At 42.7% G+C, this 15,461-nt stretch overlaps 1 long non-coding RNA gene across 1 annotated transcript; it reads left to right on the top strand.

Moving 5' to 3' along the window:
* The first annotated feature begins 24 nt into the window (after positions 1 to 24).
* On the top strand, positions 25 to 2,523 carry LOC131382653 (uncharacterized). The gene is made up of 4 exons (XR_009212212.1): positions 25 to 484; positions 685 to 782; positions 876 to 959; positions 2,248 to 2,523. It is a non-coding gene; the product is annotated as an uncharacterized LOC131382653 (long non-coding RNA).
* The last annotated feature ends 12,938 nt before the right edge of the window (positions 2,524 to 15,461 follow it).

A 15,461-nucleotide genomic window follows, 5' to 3' on the forward strand; every position in this document is an offset into this window, starting at 1 on the left:
GCTGAGCTCACCAACCAGGTCGGAGAAGAACAGGACTTGGGGAAGTTGAGGAGATCACTGGTGTGCTGAGGATGGAAGAAAAGGGGAAGGTGGAGCTAGGTGGGAAGTTCGTTGGAATAGATGGTCCAGAGAAGAGAATATGGGTCAGAAGTCATGAGGCTTTGGCTTAGCATGGGCAGTGTGGAAAGCTCTAGATCCAGTCCCCAAACTTGGCCCTAGTCCACTGACTTGTTACATCATCTTGGGCAAAACACTGTACCTTTTGAACCTCAGCTCTTTCACCTGTACACAAAAGTGTTAGATCTCCTCCACGGCCCCTTTTAGTCCTCAAGTCTGTGCTTTAGAGTGTTTTCATGGGAGGGACCCTCCCATCTTCTTCTGCCCCAGGGTCCCCAGTTCACCTTCTCCCAGGAGGACTTCCTGACTTCCATCCTTCCCTCCCTCACGGAAATCGACACTGTGGTCTTCATTTTCACCCTGGATGGTGAGAGGGAAGATGGGAGTGGTGAGGGGTGGGGAGGGGGGAAGTAGAATGATTCAGAGGAGCTGTCATTTTTCTGGGTCTTAGGGTACCTGCTCAGAGGGAGGGATGGGGTGAATGTCCTGACTGGACCCCAGCCAGGGGAGCAGGAAGAACAGCTGCACAGCCAGCCTTTCGACTCTGATGCCCTCCCCTTCTCGTAGACAACCTCACGGAAGTGCAGACTATAGTGGAGCAGGTGAAAGAGAAGACCAGCCACATCCAGGCCCTGGCACACAGCACCGTGGGTCAGACCTTGCCGGTGAGAGTCCAGCCGTGCCAAGGGGACCCAGGTGGCAGTTGCAGCCAAGGCTTCCTGGAGATGCCTCTCCTGCTCCTCTTTCTCTCTCTCCAGATCCCTCTGAAGAGGCTCTTTCCCTCCATCATCAGCATCACATGGCCACTGCTTTTCTTTGAATATGAAGGGAACTTCATCCAGGTATGGGGAGTGAGAAGGTCCTATCTGCAGTAAGGGGCTCAGAGGGAGAGGGATTCCAGGAATCAAAAATCCCAAGGCTGGAGGGCAGAAAGCTTGGAGACCTCTCTCACCCTCACAAAGCCAGCTGGGCAAGGTCATGGGTTACCAGGTCACTGTCAGAATTCCCAAGGCAATGAACTACTGGGCTCAGCTCTCTTTAGGAATATGCAAAAAGTGCAGGATAGGCCACCAGTCACCTGACAGATGTTCATTTGTCCGTTGGGACAGGTTAATTATTTTTATTTTGAGACAGAGTCTCACTCTGTCGCCCAGGCTGGAGTGCAGTGGTGCAATCTTGACTCACTGCAACCTCTGCCTCTTGGGTTCAAGCGATTCTCGTGCCTCAAGTAGCTGGGACTACAGGTGTGCACCACCATGCCTGGCTACTTTTTGTATTTTTAGTAGAGATAGGGTTTCCTCATGTTGGCCAGGCTGGTCTCGAACTCTTGACCTCAAGTGATTTGCCTGCCTCGACCTCCCAAAGTACTAGGATTACAGGTGTAAGCCGCTGCGCCTGGCTGGGACAGGTTATTTCTTGATACCAAAGTCATCATCATTATCCAAAAGCTTTTACCGCACCTTTTATTTTTATTTTTTTGCAAGTTTACTATGCTGAATTCATTGCAGATAACTTTATGTGCATATAGTCCCTGCTTGCCAGTGAATTATAATCCAGCACAAGTACTGATAATAATTACAGAAATAATAATCAGTGTGTGTGCTGTTTGCAATTTAGAGCTTTGTGTGGGCATTGGGAGCTCTGGATGCCAGTCTAGCTCTACTGCGTGGCCCAAGAAAGCAAGCAATTTTACATCTCTGGTTCTCCGTTTTCTCATACACCACCTGCCCACCCTCCATGGGCAGAATCAGGGCCCTGAAGGGTTGCTCTGGAGAGATGTGGTCTCTTACTTGTTATTCAAACCGTGTCTGTCAGGAAGTTTCCTGGCTTGACCAGACACAGCTGGAACACTGACTTACCTGGACTCAGAACTCATATAGAAGCGGGAAGTTTCTCTGCCCCTGAACAGGGAATCCACTCTCCTTCCAATGTCTTTCATTCTTTTTTTTTTTTTTTTTTTTTAAAGACAAGGTCTCACTCTGTGGCCCAGGCTAAAGTGCAGTGGTGCCGCCTCAGCTCACTGCAACCTCTGCCTCCCCTGCTCAACTGATTCTCCCACCTCAGCTTCTTAAGTAGGTAGGACCACAGGCACTCACCACCATGACTGGATAATTTTTGTATTTTTTGTAGAGATCAGGTTTCTTCATGTTGCCCAGGCTGTTTGCCAACTCCTAGACTCAAGTGATCCACCCGCCTTAGCCTCCCAAAGTGCGAGATTACAGGCGTGAGCCACCACGCCTAGCCAAAACACTGTATTTTTAAAGAAAAATGTTCATTTTAACAGCCATACATTTTTTATAGTAAAAACGTTACAAATTACAGAAATGCAAAAAAGAAAAAAATCACTCCAAATCCACCATCTTAAAAAAAAAAAAACCACTCTAACAAATTTTGGAGAATGTTCTTTTAAATTTCTACTATATGCATATAAATATATTTGTACAAAAGTAAGACCATACTCGATATGCTGTTTTAAAGTTGCTTTATGAACATCTTTCTGTACTAATAGATCACTATCATTTTCAAAAATTATTATTATTATTCTTTATTTTTATCATGCCAGGACATGTTCTCATCTGATAGATCACTACTATCATTTTTTTTTTTTTTTAAGATGGAGTCTCACTCTGTCGCCCAGGCTGGAGTGCAGTGGCGTGATCTCCGCTCACTGCCAGCTCTGTCTCCCGGGTTCACGCCCTTCTCCTGCCTCAGCCTCCTGAGCAGCTGGGACTACAGGCGCCCACCACCACGCCTGGCTAATTTTTTGTGTTTTTCAGTAGAGACGGGGTTTCACCGTGTTAGCCAGGATGGTCTTGATCTCCTGACCTTGTGATCCGCCCGCCTCGGCCTTCCAAAGTGCTGGGATTACAGGCATGAGCCACTGTGCCCGGCCACTACTATCATTTTTAGTGTCAATGTAATATTCCACTGTATGGATGTACCATAAATTGTTTACTCTAACTCCAATTATCAGACACAGAGACAACTTCAGTATTATGGTTTTTATTAAAGTGCTGCACTGAACATCCTTATACATACATCTTTTAGGCATTTGACTTGTTTCACCAGGATAAACCCCAAAAGTGAAATCACTGGGTCAAAGGGGATGTAAAATTTTGAAGCTTTTTGATACATATAGGCAAATTGCCCTCCAAAGAGGTTTATATATAAAGCGTGAAGTTGCTTGTTCCCTTACACCCTTATACATACTGGATAGCATCCTTATAAAAAAATCTTTGCTAATCAGCAAAGCAACAAAAGGGCATTTCAGTGTTGTTTTAATTTATATTTCTTTAATTATCGTGTAGGTGGACTACTTAAAAATATATATTGGCCATTTGATACATTTTTTTTTGTCTTTCATGTACTGCTTCTTGTCTTTTGGGTCTATTTACCCATTCTTTCTTTGGGGGGTATTTTTTTTCTTATTTGTAAGAAGGGGTATGTGTAGCAAAAACAGTAGCCCTTTTTTTCTGTTCTATATTTTTCCCAGCTTATTATTTTCTTTTGTTTTTATGTTTTTTATGTAGAGACATTTTATTTAAAATTTTACATAGTCAAATCTATCAATCTTTTCCTTTGTGTTTTTTGCCTTTTGGTTGATGTTGGTTTTATTTATTTGTTTATTTATTTTTGAGACAGAGTCTCGCTCTGTGGTCCAGGCTGGAGTGCAGTGGTGTGATCTTGGCTCATTGCAACCTCTGCCTCCTGGGTGCGAGCGATTCTCCTTCCTCAGCCTCCTGAGTAGCTGGGATTACAGGCACACGCCTCTACGCCCTGCTAATTTTTACATTTTTTGTAGAGACAGGGTTTCACCATGTTGGCCAGGCTGGTCTCGAACTTCTGACCTCAGGTAATACGGCTGCCTTGGCCTCCCAAAGTGCTGGGATTACAGGAGTGAACCACTGCACTCAGCCTGGTTTTATCTTTCTAAATGAATTGGAATTGTTTGAAATAAAGAGGCTTTGTTTGGGCTGGTCAATCTTTAGCTATGAAAATATTTTTGACCAGACGCCGTGGCTCACGCCTGTAATCCCAGGACTTTGGGATGCCAAGGCGGGCGGATCATCTGAGGTCAAGAGTTCGAGACCAGCCTGGTCAACATGGTGAAACCCTGTCTCTACTAAAAATACAAAAAAATCACCTGAGCATGGTAGTGGGTGCCTGTAATCCCAGCTAGTTGGGAGGCTGAGGCAGGAGAAGCCGAGGTTGTAGTGAGCTGAGAATGCACCATTGCACTCCAGCCTGGGCAACAAGAGTGAAACTCTGTCTCAAAAAAATAAATAAATAAAAATAAATAAAAAATTTAAAAAAAGAAATATTTTCGATGTAAACTGTTCCTACACTTTTATTTTGTTTTGTTTTGTTTTCTTTTTCGCCCTCCAAAGTGACAGTGGATACTCTTTTATTTTGATAAAAATCAAACCTACAGAAAAATACGAAAATGGTGCAAGGAACACCCATATACTTTTCCCTAGATTCATCAATTATTAACATTTTGCCATATTTGCTTCATCTCTTTCTTTTCCCCTGAATTATATGAAAGATAATTGGAGCCAGGTACGGTGGCTCACGCCTGTAATCCCAGCACTTTGGGAGGCCAAGGCACGCAGATCATGAGGTCAGGAGTTCGAGACCAGCCCGATCAACATGGTGAAACCTGATCTCTACTAAAAATACAAAAATTAGCCAGGCGTGGTGGCTTGGACCTGTAATCACAACTGCTCAGGAGGCTGAGGCAGAAGAATTGCTTGAACCTGGGAGGTAGAGGTTGCAGTGAGCTGAGATCATGCCACTATACTCCAGCCTGGGCAACAGAGCAAGACTCTACCTCAAAAAAAAAAAAAAAAAGAGCCGGGCATGGTTGCTCATGCCTGCAATCCCAGTACTTTGGGAGGCCGAGGTGGGTGGATCACAAGGTCAAGAGTTCAAGACCAGCCTGGCCAACATGGTGAAACCCGTCTCTCCTAAAAATACAAAAGTCAGCCGAGCATGGTGGCACATGCTCGTAGTCCCAGCTACTTGGGAGGCTGAGGCAGGAGGATCACTTGAACCTGGGAGGCGGAGGTTGCAGTGAGCTGAGATCGTGCCACTGCACTCCAGCCTGGGTGACAGAGACTCCATCTCAAAAAAAAAAAAAAAAAAAGAAGATAATTGGAGATACCTGATACATCATACTAATTACTTTGGCATATGTCCTCTAAGAACAAGGACATTCACCTACATAATTACAATACACTTTTCCACTCAGGGAAATGACAATTAATATAATACTATTATCTATTATCTAGACCATATTCAAATTTCCCCAAATATTCCTATATTGTTTTTATTTCCCAGATCCAGGATCCAATCAAGGATAATGCACTGCATTCAGTTATCAGGTCTTTTGGGTTTTCCTTTACTCCAGATGAGTTTCTCAGTTGTTTTTTACCTCTTTGATGACACTGATATCTTAGAAGTCCAGGTCAATTGTTTTCCAGAATATGCCTCACTTTGGATTTGCCTGATTGTTTGTTCATGATATTCAGGTTAAATTTTTTGGCAGGAGTACTGCGTAGGGGAAGTTGTGCCCTTATCAGTGTATCACATCGGGAGGTACCTGATGTCAGTTTGCCCCTTTATTGGTGATGCTACATTCCATTGTTTAGCTAGGATGGTGTCTGTTAGATTTCTCTGTATCCTATTCCTCAGCAATCTTTCACCCAATGGTTTTAGCATCCACTGATGATTCTTGGTTGCATTAATTATTACTATGGTAGTTTTTAAATGGTGATTTTCTATTTCTATCCCTTCCATCTATATTCAGTAGTTGGCATTCTTCTGTGAAGAAAATCTCTCTCATCCAGGTGTGGTGGCTCACATCTGTAATCCCAGCACTTTGGGAGGCTGAGGCAGGCGGATCACTTGAGGCCAGGAATTTGAGACCAGCCTGGCCAACATAGCAAAACCCATCTCTACTAAAATACAAAAATTAGCCGGGTGTGGTGGTGTGCAGCTGTAGTCCCAGATACTCAGGAGGCTGAGTCAGGAGAATTGTTTGAACCAGGAGGCAGAGGTTGCAGTGAGCTGAGATCGTGCCATTGCACTCCAGCCTGGGTGACAGAGCGAGACTCCATCACAAAAAAAAAAAAAAAAAAAAAAAAAAAAAAAGAAAAGAAAGAAAATTTTTTTCTTCTCTCCCCATCCTATCTACCCTATCTTTGTTTTTTTAGTGTCAATATGGACTCACGAATTTTTTGTTGTTGTTAAATGTGTTTTAATCCATTCTTATTATTCATTATTTATTTATTTATTTATTTATTTATTTATTTTTTTATACTTTAGGGTTTTAGGGTACATGTGCACAATGTGCAGGTTTGTTACATACGTATCCATGTGCCATGTTGATTTCCTGCACCCATTAACTCGTCATTTAGCATTAGGTGTATCTCCTAATGCTGTCCCTCCCCCCTCCCCCCACCCCACAACAGTCCCCGGAGTGTGATGTTCCCCTTCCTGTGTCCATGAGTTCTCATTGTTCAATTCCCACCTATGAGTGAGAACATGCGGTGTTTGGTTTTTTTCCTTGAGATAGTTTACTGAGAATGATGTTTTCCAGTTTCATCCATGTCCCTACAAAGGACACGAACTCATCATTTTTTATGGCTGCATAGTATTCCATGGTGTATATGTGCCGCATTTTCTTAATCCAGTCTATCGTTGTTGGACATTTGGGTTGGTTCCAACTCTTTGCTATTGTGAATAGTGCCGCAATAAACATACGTGTGCATGTGTCTTTATAGCAGCATGATTTATAGTCCTTTGGGTATATACCCAGTAATGGGATGGCTGGGTCAAATGGTATTTCTAGTTCGAGATCCCTGAGGAATCGCCACACTGATTTCCACAATGGTTGAACTAGATTACAGTCCCACCAACAGTGTAAAAGTGTTCCTATTTCTCCACATCCTCTCCAGCACCTGTTGTTTCCTGATTTTTTAATGATGGCCATTCTAACTGGTGTGAGATGGTATCTCACTGTGGTTTTGATTTGCATTTCTCTGATGGCCAGTGATGATGAGCATTTCTTCATGTGTTTTTTGGCTGCATAAATGTCTTCTTTTGAGAAGTGTCTGTTCATGTCCTCTGCCCACTTTTTGATGGGGTTGTTTGTTTTCTTGTAAATTTGTTTGAGTTCATTGTAGATTCTGGATATTAGCCCTTTGTCAGATGAGTAGGTTGCAAAAATTTTCTCCCATTCTGTAGGTTGCCTGTTCACTCTGATGATAGTTTCTTTTGCTGTGCAGAAGCTCTTTAGTTTAATGAGATCCCATTTGTCGATTTTGGCTTTTGTTGCCATTGCTTTTGGTGTTTTAGACATGAAGTCCTTGCCCACGCCTATGTCCTGAATGGTATTGCCTAGGTTTTCTTGTAGGATTTTAATGGTTTTAGGTCTAACATATAAGTCTTTAATCCATCTTGAATTAATTTTTGTATAAAGTGTAAGGAAGGGATCCAGTTTCAGCTTTCTACATATGGCTAGCCAGTTTTCCCAGCACCATTTATTAAATAGGGAATCCTTTCCCCATTTCTTGTTTTTGTCAGGTTTGTCAAAGATCAGATAGTTGTAGCTATGCGGCATCATTTCTGAGGGCTCTGTTCTGTTCCATTGATCTATGTCTCTGTTGTGGTACCAGTACCATGCTGTTTTGGTTACTGTAGCCTTGTAGTACAGTTTAAAGTCAGGTAGCGTGATGCCTCCAGCTTTGTTCTTTTGGCTTAGGATTGACTTGGCGATGCGGGCTCTTTTTTGGTTCCATATGAACTTTAAAGTAGTTTTTTCCAATTCTGTGAAGAAAGTCATTGGTAGCTTGATGGGGATGGCATTGAATCTATAAATGACCTTGGGTAGTATGGCCATTTTCACGATATTGATTCTTCCAACCCATGAGCATGGAATGTTCTTCCATTTGTTTGTATCCTCTTTGATTTCATTGAGCAGTGGTTTGTAGTTCTCCTTGAAGAGGTCCTTCACATCCCTTGTAAGTTGGATTCCTAGGTATTTTATTCTCTTTGAAGCAATTGTGAATGGGAGTTCGCTCATGATTTGGCTCTCTGTTTGTCTGTTATTGGTGTACAAGAATGCTTGTGATTTTTGTACATTAATTTTGTATCCTGAGACTTTGCTGAAGTTGCTAATCAGCTTAAGGAGATTTTGGGCTGAGACAATGGGGTTTTCTAGATATACAATCATGTCATCTGCAAACAGGGACAATTTGACTTCCTCTTTTCCTAATTGAATACCCTTTATTTCCTTCTCCTGCCTGATTGCTCTGGCCAGAACTTCCAGCACTATGTTGAATAGGAGCGGTGAGAGAGGGCATCCCTGTCTTGTGCCAGTTTTCAGAGGGAATGCTTCCAGTTTTTGCCCATTCAGTATGATATTGGCTGTGGGTTTGTCGTAGATAGCTCTTATTATTTTGAGATACGTCCCATCAATACCTAATTTATTGAGAGTTTTTAGCATGAAGGGTTGTTGAATTTTGTCAAAGGCCTTTTCTGCATCTATTGAGATAATCATGTGGTTTTTGTCTTTGGTTCTGTTTATATGCTGGATTACATTTATTGATTTGCGTATGTTGAACCAGCCTTGCATCCCAGGGATGAAGCCCACTTGATCATGGTGGATAAGCTTTTTGATGTGCTGCTGGATTCGGTTTGCCAGTATTTTATTGAGGATTTTTGCATCAATGTTCATCAAGGATATTGGTCTGAAATTCTCTTTTTTGGTTATGTCTCTGCCAGGTTTTGGTATCAGGACGATGCTGGCTTCATAAAATGTGTTAGGGAGGATTCCCTCTTTTTCTATCAATTGGAATAGTTTCAGAAGGAATGGTACCAGTTCCTCCTTGTACCTCTGGTAGAATTCAGCTGTGAATCCATCAGGTCCTGGACTCTTTTTGGTTGGTAAGCTATTGATTATTGCCACAATTTCAGAACCTGTTATTGGTCTATTCAGAGATTCAACTTCTTCCTGGTTTAGTCTTGGGAGGGTGTATTTGTCGAGGAATTTATCCATTTCTTCTAGATTTTCTAGTTTATTTGCATAGAGGTGTTTGTAGTATTCTCTGATGGTAGATTGTATTTCTGTGGGATCGGTGGTGATATCCCCTTTTTCGTTTTTTATTGCATCTATTTGATTCTTCTCTCTTTTCTTCTTTATTAGTCTTGCTAGCGGTCCATCAATTTTGTTGATCTTTTCAAAAAACCAGCTCCTGGATTCATTAATTTTTTGAAGGGTTTTTTGTGTCTCTATTTCCTTCAGTTCTGCTCTGATTTTAGTTATTTCTAGCCTTCTGCTAGCTTTTGAATGTGTTTGCTCTTGCTTTTCTAGTTCTTTTAATTGTGATGTTAGGGTGTCAATTTTGGATCTTTCCTGCTTTCTCTTGTGGGCATTTAGTGCTATAAATTTCCCTCTACACACTGCTTTGAATGTGTCCCAGAGATTCTGGTATGTTGTGTCTTTGTTCTCGTTGGTTTCAAAGAACATCTTTATTTCTGCCTTCATTTCATTATGTACCCAATAGTCATTCAGGAGCAGGTTGTTCAGTTTCCATGTAGTTGAGCGGTTTTGAGTGAGTTTCTTAATCCTGAGTTCTAGTTTGATTGCACTGTGGTCTGAGAGACAGTTTGTTATAATTTCTGTTCTTTTACATTTGCTGAGGAGAGCTTTACTTCCAACTATGTGGTCAATTTTGGAATAGGTGTGGTGTGGTGCTGAAAAAAATGTATATTCTGTTGACTTGGGGTGGAGAGTTCTGTAGATGTCTATTAGGTCCACTTTATGTAGAGCTGAGTTCAATTCCTGGATATCCTTGTTAACTTTCTGTCTCGTTGATCTGTCTAATGCTGACAGTGGGGTGTTAAAATCTCCCATTATTATTGTGTGGGAGTTTAAGTCCCTTTGTAGGTCACTGAGGACTTGCTTTATGAATCTGGGTGCTCCTGTGTTGGGTGCATATATATTTAGGATAGTTAGCTCTTCTTGTTGAATTGATCCCTTTACCATTATGTAATGGCCTTCTTTGTCTCTTTTGATCTTTGTTGGTTTAAAGTCTATTTTATCAGAGACTAGGATTGCAACCCCTGCCTTTTTTTGTTTTCCAGTTGCTTGATAGATCTTCCTCCATCCCTTTATTTTGAGTCTATGTGTGTCTCTGCACGTGAGATGGGTTTCCTGAATACAGCACACTGATGGGTCCTGACTCCTTATCCAGTTTGCCAGTCTGTGTCTTTTGATTGGAGCATTTAGCCCATTTACATTTAACGTTAATATTGTTATGTGTGAATCTGATCCTGTCATTATGATGTTAGTTGGTTATTTTGCTCGTTAGTTGCTATAGTTTCTTCCTAGCCTCGATGGTCTTTACAATTTGGCATGTTTTTGCAGTGGCTGGTACCGGTTGTTCCTTTCCATGTTTAGTGCTTCCTTCAGGAGCTCTTTTAGGGCAGGCCTGGTGGTGACAAAATCACTCAGCGTTTGCTTGTCTGTAAAGTATTTCATTTCTCCTTCACTTATGAAGCTTAGTTTGGCGGGATAGGAAATTCTGGGTTGAAAATTCTTTTCTTTAAGAATGTTGAATATCGGCCCCCACTCTCTTCTGGCTTGTAGAGTTTCTGCTGAGAGATCAGCTGTTAGTCTGATGGGCTTCCCTTTGTGGGTAACCCGACCTTTCTCTCTGGCTGCCCTTAACATTTTTTCCTTCATTTCAACTTTGGTGAATCTGACAATTATGTGTCTTGGAGTTGCCCTTCTCGAGGAGTATCTTTGTGGCGTTCTCTGTATTTCCTGAATCTGAATGCTGGCCTGCCTTGCTAGATTGGGGAAGTTCTCCTGGATAATATCTTGCAGAGTGTTTTCCAACTTGGTTCCATTCTCCCCATCATTTTCAGGTACACCAATCAGACGTAGGTTTGGTCTTTTCACATAGTCCCAAATTTCTTGGAGGCTTTGTTCATTTCTTTTTATTCTTTTTTCTCTAAACTTCCCTTCTCTCTTCATTTCATCTTCCATCAGCGATACCCTTTCTTCCAGTTGATCGCATCTGCTACTGAGGCTTCTGCAATCTTTGCGTAGTTCTCGAAACTTGGCTTTCAGCTCCATCAGCTCCTTTAAGCCCTTCTCTCCATTGGTTATTCTAGTTATCCATTCTTCTAATTTTTTTTCAAAGTTTTTAACTTCTTTGCTATTGTTTTGAATTTCCTCTCGTAGCTCAGAGTAGTTTGATCGTCTGAAGCCTTCTTCTCTCAACTCATCAAAGTCATCCTCCATCCAGCTTTGTTCCGTTGCTGGTGAGGAACTGCGTTCCTTTGGAGGAGGAGAGGTGCTCTGTTTTTTAGAGTTTCCAGTTTTTTTGCTCTGTTTTTTCCCCATCTTTGTGGTTTTATCTACTTTTTGTCTTTGATGATGGTGATGTACAGATGGGTTTTTGGTGTGGATGTCTTTTCTGTTTGTTAGTTTTCCTTCTACCAGACAGGACCCTCAGCTGCAGGTCTGTTGGAGTTTACTAGAGGTCCACTCCAGACCCTGTTTGGCTGGGTGTCAGCAGTGGTGGCTGCAGAACAGCGGATTTTCGTGAGACCACAAATTCAGCTGTCTGATAGTTCCTCTGAAAGTTTTGTCTCAGAGGAGTACCCGGTTGAATGAGGTGTCAGTCTGTCCGTACTGGGGGGGGTGCCTCCCAGTTAGGCTGCTCAGGGGTGAGGGACCCACTTTAGGAGGCAGTCTGTCCGTTCTCAGATCTCCAGCTGCGTGCTGGGAGAACCACTACTGTCTTCAAAACTGTCAGTCAGACAGGGACATTTAAGTCTGTGGAGGTTCTTGCTGAGTTTTTGTTTGTCTGTGCCCTGCCCCCAGAGGTGGAGCCTACAGAGGCAGGCAGGCCTCCTTGAGCTGTGGTGGGCTCCACCCAGTTCGAGCTTCCTGGCTGCTTTGTTTACCTAAGCAAGCCTGGGCAATGGCGGGCGCCCCTCCCCCAGCCTCACTGCTGCCTTGCAGCTTGATCTCAGACTGCTGTGCTAGCAATCAGCGAGACTCCGTGGGCATAGGACCCTCCGAGCCAGGTGTGGGACACAATCTCCTAGTGTGCCGTTTTCCAGGCCCGTTGGAAAAGCGCAGTATTAGGATGGGACTGACCCGATATTCCAGGTCTGTTTCCCCTTTCTTTGACTAGGAAAGGGAACTCCCTGACCCCTTGCGCTTCCCGAGTGAGGCAATGCCTCGCCCTGCTTCGGCTCGCACACAGCGCGCTTCACCGACTGTCCTGCACCCACTGTTAGGCACTCCCTAGTGAGATGAAACCGGTACCTCAAGCAGAAATGCAGAAATCACCCGTCTTTTGTGTCGCTGGGGCTGGGAGCTGGAGACCGGAGCTGTTCCTATTCGGCCATCTTGGCTCCACCCATTGCTCTCATTATTTATTTTAATGCTCAAAATGAGACCTCATTCAAGCTGGTTCCTGTGTCCTTGTGACATATCCACATCAGTATTTGAACACTCTTTGTTGTGTTTCTTTTTGTAAAATAATAATAATAATAACCTTCTTGTGCAAAAGGTAGCATCTTTTTTACATCTTGCATTTTTTGCTTAAGATAGTCTGAAAATCACTGCAGTGCAGTTTATAGATCTCTTCTTCATTATTATTATTTGCATTTGTGTGTGTTTGTGTGTGTGTGTGTGTAACAATAGTTTGCCCTGTCAATCTCCTATGCAGGAACACAAAACCACCGACCCAGGCTCACCTATACTTTCCCTGGTCCAGCCCTGGAGTCAGTCATTTTTCTGAGGAGCCCTGGTTCTTGTTAGTGGGTTCTAGTATTTAGAAACCCAAATGCTAGGTATGTTCACTGCTACTGGTGTGTCTTTGCCTCTAAGCCCTATCAGTAGAAAGAATAAGGGTGTGTGTATGTGTGTGTTTATGTATGTATACATGCATACATACACACATATACATATGTATGTTTGTTTACATACAGATGTGTGTGTGTATATATATATATACACACATACGTCTATATATACATCTATATATACTGTATATATATTCCCACTCTTCTTCCTCTTTCCCTTAGTGATAATGTTTGATTTCCAACATCATCAATATATCTGCCATCTCATTCCATTTCCATTCATGCCTGTAGGGAATTAGTTTAATTAGTTACTGGCTTATCCTCCTATGTTTCTTTTTGGAAAAAAAAGTGTGTGTACATATGTATATAGTTTGCACTTCCTACACGAAAGGCAGTCTACTATACTCTTTTGTGCTTCAAGAAGATATTCTGGAAATCACTCCATATTGGCTCACAGAGCTCTTCCTCATTAATTTTTACCTTTGTGTGTTTCCACATATGTAATAGTTTACTCAGGCAATCTCCGACATAGGACATTTAGGTTTCCCATATTTTGCTATGATCAATCATGATGTAATGAATGTACATGTATTTTTGTAATGTCAGAAGAGTATCTTTGGGATAAATTCCTAGAAGTATTAGAGCTGGGTCAAAGGGTACATACATACGCCATTTTGTTAGATATTGCAAAATTTCCTTCCATAGGGTTTACTATTTTGCTTTCCATATCAGCAATATACAAGAATGCTGCTCTCCTACAGCCTCTTGGAGAGTTTTGTGAAGTTTTTGGATTTTGTCAACCTGATAGATTAGAAATGCCACTTCTGTGTAGTTTTCATTTATTTATTATTATTTTATTACTATTATTATTATTGTTTTTTGAGATGGAGTCTTGCTGTGTCAGCCGGGCTGGAATGCAGTGATGTGATCTCAGCTCACTGCAACCTCTGCCTCCCAGGTTCAAGCAATTCTCCTGCCTCAGCCTCCCGAGTAGCTGGGATTACAGGTGCCCAGCACCATGCACAGTTAACTTTTGCATTTATAGTGGAGACAGGGTTTCACCATGTTGGCCAGGCTGGTCTTGAACTCCTGACCTCAGGTGATCTGCCCATGTCAGCCTCCCAAAGTGTTGACTACAGGCGTGAGCCACCACGCCCAGCCTTATTTTATTATTTTTTTGAGACAGGGTCTCATTCTGTCACCTAGGCTGGAGTGCCGTGGTGTGATCATGGCTCACTGCAGCCTCAACTTCCTGGGCTCTGGTGATCATCCCACCTCAGCCTCCCGAGTAGCTGGGACTACAGGCACTTGCCACCATACCTAGCTAATTTTGTTTCACCATGTTGGCCAGGGGTTTCACCATGTTGGCCAGGCTGGTCTTGAACTCCTGACCTCAAGTGATCCACCCGCCTCTGCCTCCCAAAGCGCTGGGATTATAGGCGTGGTCCAGAAAGCTTTTTCTAACACCTAATTGTAAAGGAATTCCATCCATGTTTTCTGCTAGTAAAGATGGTTTCTTTTTTTTTTTTTTTTAAACACTTATATCTTTAATTTATTGGGAGTTTATTCTTGTGTATGGGGTAAGGCATGAATCCAATTACATATTTTTCCAAGTAATTATCCAGTTGTTCATATATATATATATATATATTTTTTGAGACAGAATCTCACTCTGTCACCCACACTGGGGTGCAGTGATGTGATCAGATTCCACTGCAACCTCAAACTCCTGGGCTGAAGCAATCATCCCACCACAGCCTCCCAAGTAGCTGGTACTACAGGCGCATGCCACCATGCCTGGCTAATTAAACTTTTTTTTTTTTTTTTTTTTTGTAGAGACAGGGTCTTGCTATGTTGCACAGGCTGGTCTCAAATCCCTGGCCTCAAGCAATCCTCCTGTCCCAGCCTCCCAAAGAGCTGGGATTACCGGGGTGAGCCACCATGCCTGGCTCCAATATAATTTTTTTTTTTTTTTTTTGAGACAGAGTCTCGCTCTGTCACCCAGGCTGGAGTTCAGTGGTGCAATCTCGGCTCACTGCCAGCTCCGCCTCCCGGGTTCACGCCATTCTCCTGCCTCAGCCTCTCCCAGTAGCTGGGACTACAGGCGCCCGCCACCACGCCCGGCTAATTTTTTTTTTTATATTTTTAGTAGAGACGGGGTTTCACTGTGGTCTCGATCTCCTGACCTTGTGATTCGCCTGCCTCGGCCTCCCAAAGTGCTGGGATTACAAGTGTGAGCCACCGCGCCCGGCCTATAATTTTTTTAAGTTCATATTTTCCTGAGTGATTTAGGATGCTACCTGTGTCACATACTCAATTTCTATGTGCATTGGTCTATTTATGGACTTTCTATTCTGTTCCACTGGTTTGTCTATTGATGTGCTGGTACCATATGTTTTAATTATGGAGGCATTATGGTATGTTTAGTATCCAGTAGGGTTTGTTCTTCATTC

This window comes from Hylobates moloch, unplaced genomic scaffold (genome assembly GCF_009828535.3).
Source record: "Hylobates moloch isolate HMO894 unplaced genomic scaffold, HMol_V3 SCAFFOLD_690, whole genome shotgun sequence".
Classification (NCBI taxonomy): Eukaryota; Metazoa; Chordata; class Mammalia; order Primates; family Hylobatidae; genus Hylobates; species Hylobates moloch.